General features: G+C 45.0%; 1 pseudogene; it reads left to right on the forward strand.

Moving 5' to 3' along the window:
* The first annotated feature begins 5,886 nt into the window (after positions 1–5,886).
* On the forward strand, positions 5,887–6,707 carry LOC144772408 (small ribosomal subunit protein eS10-like; annotated as a pseudogene).
* The last annotated feature ends 377 nt before the right edge of the window (positions 6,708–7,084 follow it).

Genomic DNA, 7,084 nt, shown 5'->3' on the forward strand with positions numbered 1-7,084 from the left:
GTCTAAGCACTGAAATCCAATTGACAGATCACCACTTGTCTTTGGAACCCATCCCACAGACAGGAGTCGCTCTTGGGGGCGAGACATCTTCCAACGCTCATAAGCAACCCCCCTTAGCTCAGGAAGCAGTAATGGAAACACTAATGGGAGTCACACCCGAGCAGCCAGCACTTACTTCCTTGACGAAAAGATCATCCTCCAGGGCTGCAGGTGTAAAAAAGTCACTGGGAGCCAACACAGAACAACCAGGCTAGAGAAATAGGGGAGGTGGTCAACAGAGCCAAAAACCAGCAAAAGCACCTAGACAAGCAAAAGCAAGGGGAAATGGCGATGATTTAGTGGTGGCGCAAGGTGTGCTAGGTGGAGAAAATACCTTGGGAATTTCTCCACCAATTACGAGTTCCACGCTAAACGATGATATGTGGCAGAGACTTGAAACCCTGGTTGCCACCATGCTAAATCCTATTTCACTAAAGTTAACTCGGATTGAAGAGAAGCTGGCTGGCTTAGAGGCCCAGGCCAGACAAAATGCCCATATATTGGAATCACTGTCTGCCAGGTCTGAGTCAAGGTCTGGCCAAGCGATTCAAACACAAGAACAGCCGCATAGAAGGGTCCCGACTACGAACTGTCCAAACACAGTGAATGCATTTACTGACGTGGCAAACTCGCTCCACCCCAACTATGATAACCCAAACACCCATATGAGCATGAACACTGACACAACAACCCATAGACAGGCTCTCCCACAACACTCGACGGGAGCAGAGGATGCAACAAACTACCAAAGTCACCAACCCAATATAGCATCCACATATCAGGTTGGGACGTGGAACGGATTGGGTGGCCGTTTTGGCCGCTTCGAGCATCAAAGGCCTGAAAAACTCAACCTTGGACAAACAGTGACTGGAACACAGATCTTACATCTTCCTCGGCAGCCGCACCCCTGGTATTGGTGCTAGGGATTGTACCATGGCTGAGGGAGGGACAACAAGAATCCACAGCCCAACTGATGTCTAAAGCCCTACACTGGCTGACGCAAAAACTGGATGAAGCGGAGGGCAACTGCAAGAGTCTCCCAAACCTCCTGATTATGGCAAGAAGGGTACCCTGGGTAGGCCCTGTGGGGAAAGATCTGTCAGGAGACTGTGTAGTCTTAAATTTCAAAGATGAATTTGTCGTAAGACACCTTTTACAGTATTTAGGTAAAGCTCCCCCCAAAGAGCTCCCAGATTATTGTGGTATCGTTAGGGTACTTTTATAGACCCTCTCTGCCGCTAGCCCCTAGAAGCAACCGTTATCAGAGGGATGGCGAGGCATGTAAGAACTTAGGAGGTTACCCTGGGACACCAGTCATAAGTCTGGAGAACAGATTCGCCCCCCTGTCTGATCAGGAGGTATGTGATTGACTACATACACCGATTTTAAATTCTCCACCGACTCCCAAAAGTATTGTCATCCTGGCCACCGCCATTAGAGGGAGCCCACAGTCATCCAATTTGCAAGGGCGGTCAACCATAAAGGTGCTTAAGATAGCCTCGTGGAATTTGGCCGGTATCGTCTCAAAATTGAGTGACAGTAATTGGTTAAAAACTTGGCAGGACCACAACATTCAATGTTTCTAGGAGACATGGTCGACTGAGCAAATATTTATAAATGGCTACCATTCTTTTAAAATCCCAGCCAAACCATCTGCATCAGGGAGGGCAAAGGGGGGCATCTTGACCCTAATTCCAAATAACTTTCCAGGAAAGGTAACAAAGTTTGACTCCTCTAATCTAAACTTCCATATCCTCATACTTGAAGTAAAACAGGAAGACACGTGGGTTTTGATTACTACGTATAATAATGAGTTTGGCCCAAATATGTATTCTATTGTCTGAGAGGTTGATAAGGCCCTGGAACATGCTAGAGGCACCTTACATCATTTGGTTGGGGGACTTTAACATACACCCCTGCAAGCATAATGTAGCCCGGGTATGGGGCCTAGAGGATTTGGGGAGGAATCTTATATATCATTTTACCCTTAATGAGTATGGTAACTCCCTAAACACAATACTATCATCTTGAAATATGGTGATGACTTATGAACCAGAACCCCCAACAGGCAATCCGGTGGGAAACTTTCAGAGAAATGGGTTCGAGTCAACCATTGATCATATATTTCTTACCACCCCAATCAGTTTAAGGGCAACCAGGTTGGGAAATCGATTTACAATTTTTAGCGACCATGCCATTCTATCCCTTCAAATAAAGGTATTGATAGAGGATTCCCCCTGCAACCAGCATGTCAGCACCCCGATATTGGCAAGAAGAAACAGAATACAATTAAAGTGGTCCCATATTGATAAACCTAAGATAACTTCTGAAATCATACTAGTACAAGCAGCAATATACCAATATGCTTAGAACCAGATGCCGACGCTGGAGAAATGGTGACGGCCTTCTCTGGCCTTCTAGCAAAGGTAAAACTGGCACTCACACGCTTAAAAGCAGTAAAATCCGAAACCCCTAGGGGTCGTTCACCTCTCCATGCAGCAAAGCAAGGAAGGCCTTGATGCACACCCTGAATTTAGACCTAGAAACCCAGACCAAATAAAGGTAGCGCAGGCTGCATATAAGCTAGCTCGACAAGAGAGAGAAAATGCCATTAAGGAGGAAATCTCGGTGGACCTTGACTAGGCAGCTAGAATGGGTAACAGTAGCGAGTTTTGGAGGATAGTGAATGCACCACATTTTAAAAACCCTAAAGATCCTACACTAGATAATAACGTAGATGAGGATGCATGGGTAACTGAATTTGAAAACATCTTTGTCCCAGTACACTCCCACAAACACCCTCTTTGGCTACAGCATCAAGCCCCCATACACCCCTCTCTTTCTCACTTATTGAAGTGAAGAAAGGTCTTATCACGTGCAGCACCGGGAAGGCTTCAGGACCGGATGGCGTACCCATTCATTTTTTTAAAGAAATACCGGACCTATGGGCTCCCTTATTAATGAATGTCCTGAACAGCATAGCTATGGTAGGACCCCCCCCTTCAAGGTCCATAGACTCTATGGGCCAGATGTAGCTTGCCAATTACCGGTCGGTAACGGCCGATTTCGTCCGTTACCGACCGGTATTTGGGAATTGACATGTAGGGGGCATTTTATTTACAGAATCGGTATATTTACTGATTCGGTAAATTTACAGAATCGGTAAAATACCGAATCGGTAAATTTTCCGATTCTGTAAATCAATATGTAGGTGGCACTGTAATCAGTGCCACAGGCCCTTACCAAATCGTTATTTACCATGGAATACTATTCCATGGTAAATAACAAATTCCAGTGTACATGCACATCTGTGCATGTACACCTGTGCCATGTGGCACACACAGACATGCCCTAAGGGCATGTCTGTGTGTCACATGGCACACAAGCCGAAACACGGGTGCAACAGGGTGTCAAAGTGATTCGGTATTTTTACCGAATTATTTACCTACATAGCAATTACCGAATTGTAAATACCGAATCGGTAAAATTCGGTATTTACCATTCGGTAAATTGCTATTACCTACATCTGGGCCTTAATCTCTGCTGGATACTACATCAAAACTCAGGGGCCTGCTGCTCCCCTCTAAGCTAGAGGGGTGGGCAAATTAGAATTACATCTTAATCTAGGCCCAGTATGGGTTCCAGCAGGGAAGGGGCACCAAGGACCAGTGCTTGAATGTAGCTCTGATCTCAGAAAAATATACGAGAATGAAGGAAGGCAAGATCTACATGGCTTTCATGGACCTCTCTGTAGCATTCGACTGTGTGGTCCATGTAATGCTATGGAAGATACTGGAGGAGACCATTTAAAATAGCCCAAGGAGTAAGGGAGAGATGTGTCCTTGGCCTATTTCTCTTTTCTGTTTATACAAACAGAATTGAAAACGCACTCACCAAGGCTACCCGTGATGTCCTTGTTTTTGATTCTCAATTACTACCCATCTTGGCATACGCGGATGACGCGGTACTGATTGCTAGGACTGGGCGGGGTCTTCAGTGCTTGATAAGATAACCACCTATGTAGCCTTCATGGACTCCCTAGACCTGAAGGTAAATCATACGAAGTCCTTCGCAGTCATAGCCGGGGCTCGGAAAAGAGATAAAAACCCCTATTTACATGTGGATAGGAAGGGAATTGAGGTGGTCGATACTTTCCCATATCTTGGGGTTCTTTTTGATAAAGATCTATCCTGATCAAAATTGGTGGAAGGAAGAAAGTTGGTAATGGAGAAAAGCCTCTGCCATAAAATCTTTCACCCAAAACCTGGGCGCAAGACCACTAATACAGATAAAAAACATCTATCAGGCCAAAGTCAAGGCGGTAGTTACATATGGGGTGGGTGTTTGGGGCTCGGTAGCAATGCAGATACTCCAAACCACTAAAATTAACTTTTTTAAGTATTTGGTGGGTCTCCCTTCCTCTTCATCAAATTATATTTTACACATGGAATTGGTCCAGCCATATATCACAAATGCAATTCATCTAGCTCCAATTCTTTTGTGGCACTCAATTTGGCAGGGGGACACAGTGCCACTCACACAAATGATAATAAGGAATTGCCAGAATATGGATAATAGCAGAATGTCAAGGTGACTTGGTTACGTAGAAACAGTCCTGATGGGAATAGGCCTTCTTGAAGTATAGACCCCCTGACCTGCAGGGTAGTTTTAAAGCAAAAGGTATCGACCATGTTTTTGTCAACGGCGGACTATAAACGAAAGGAACACCACAAAGAGAAATATGCAGTTGCTACCTATGGACTGAACCCACCACTGACAGAGAGAGGGTACTTTTGTTTAGCAAATGTCATTAGCCCACAACACAGATTTATATTATTGAGGTTTTGCATGAACATGATTCCATTGATGTTAGGATATCCGGCGAAAACCAGATTTAAGTTTGTGCCCATGTGACAACCTCTCACTTCAAACAGAACTGCATTTTGTTTTATTCGGCAGGATTTATGAGAAAGAAAGGAACTTCCACCTCAAGCCAATTTTAAAGGAAGGGAACTTTAATCAATGCAGAGTTGCACTTTATTTTTTAAGGATGTTTTCTGATCCCTTGATATGTTTTTCGGTAGCTAAGTTCTTATGGGCCTGCATGAGACAAAGGAAGAGGGGGGCTGCTAGAACCCTTGGGCTGGCTGCTTGCTAAATTGTCTGCACTTTAAATGGGGCTGTTTATTTTGATCTTTGTTAGATGAAACATGAATTACCCACCATTTTTATCGATTATGAATTTTTATCATGTATTTTTTCTGTGATTTTATGATCTTTTATTAACTGATTGAATATTGAATTGAATTGACTCAGTTGGGTCCCCAGTTTCCAATAATGATTCAGTGGGGTCCCCGGATTCCAGTAATGATTAAGTGGGATCCACAGAAGCCATTAAGAACCACTGGTGTAACTAATCTTACACATTGCTGTAAATAAACAACTTGTTCCCCCACATCTCCTCCAAGTCTTAAGGTGATCTGTTCTCGTTCTCCTTCTCCTTCTAAAAGAGGAGTTACTCCAGCCCCCTGCCGGTGTAAATCTCCAACCACTTGCAGGGTGTAAAAGGGTCAAATCAGAATTTGTGAATGCCACAAATGTACAAGTTTGTGAATGTTCACAAAATTACAAGGTTAGCCAGACCTTGATGTGCCCACTTCCAAACCCTTGAGTGGGAACTACTACTACTCTGTTATGCACACTCGTGGCAGAAAAATATGCAGTAATAAAACCGTTCCTTCCTAACATGAATTTGTGAATTCCGGGCAGTGTAATTGAAGGCCCTTTGGTTCATAAAAGTATGTTTACCTTTCCTGCTCTGCTCCAGGCCCACAAGCAGCCGCAGATATGTTGATGCCCAAGAAGAACCGAATCTCTATCTATGAGCTCCTTTTCAAGGAGGGAGTGATAGTGGATGAGAAAGATGTCCATATGGCCAATCATCCGTAGCTGGCTGTGGACAAGTGTGGCTCAGGGGTTAGAGGCAGCAGACCCGAAGCTGAGATCGGTCCTGGACCAGGGTTCAATTCCTCGGCGGGGTCTTGGGCTAAAAATTCCACGGACTCGATAATTCTCGCCCCGGTGCCTCCTCGACTCACGGGTTCACACTCTGCGACTCTGGGCAATAGCTTGCTTAATCTCCACAACGGCCCCTCGTGGCGGGATGCCTGACTTTCACCTTGTGGATACCCTGCTATCTCACAGGGGAATACCAGGAAGGGTTCCCTAAGCAAGCGCTGGGAAACCCACTGCGGGTAGCTGTGCGCTATATAAGCTCAACTACACACATGGCTGACAAGAATGTCCCACCTACATGCCACGAAGGCCATACAGTCTCTAAAATCACGTGGTTACCTTTAAGGAAGGCATTTCTACTGCTATCTGACCAATGAGGGCATCCAGTACCTGAGAGACTTTCTGCATCTGCCCCTGAAATTGTACCAGCTACTCTGCACAGAAGTCGCCTAGAGACTGGCAGACCAAGGCCCAAAGGTCTTGTAGGGGAGCGCCCTGCCCGTCTCAACCTTGGTGAGGCTAATAGAGACACGTACAGACGCAGTGCTGCTCCTCCTGGTGCTGACAAAAAGGCAGAAGCAAGTGCCAGAGCTGCTACAGAGTTCCAGGTTCGTGGTGGATTTGGTCGTGGACGTGGCCAGCCTCCTCAATAAATTCTCTTTTGGATTTGTGTAAAATAAAAAAAATTAAAAAATAAAAAATATATATATATATATGTTTACTGCCGTAAATGTTTCTGTGTATAGAGCCACATGCTTTTAGACACAAAGATTGACATTTCTGGGTGATTTGACCATCCAATCGCAAGAATATGCAGAACTGAACCGGTCTGGACGTGGGTGGAAGAAATAGAGTACACGTAAAAAGTGAAAGTGGCAGAATGTCGGGTCATTTCCTCAATGTGAGGCAACATACCCATTCTCGTGACTCTTGGTCCCAGGTGACCTCAATAGGGGTTCCACTGAAAGCGTATGAAAAAGGAGGCCTTATTCATGACTGTCTTTTGAGCCAGAACACTGACTTCTGTGAA

The sequence above is a fragment of the Lissotriton helveticus genome, chromosome 1_1, assembly GCF_964261635.1.
Source record: "Lissotriton helveticus chromosome 1_1, aLisHel1.1, whole genome shotgun sequence".
Lineage (NCBI taxonomy): Eukaryota > Metazoa > Chordata > Amphibia > Caudata > Salamandridae > Lissotriton > Lissotriton helveticus.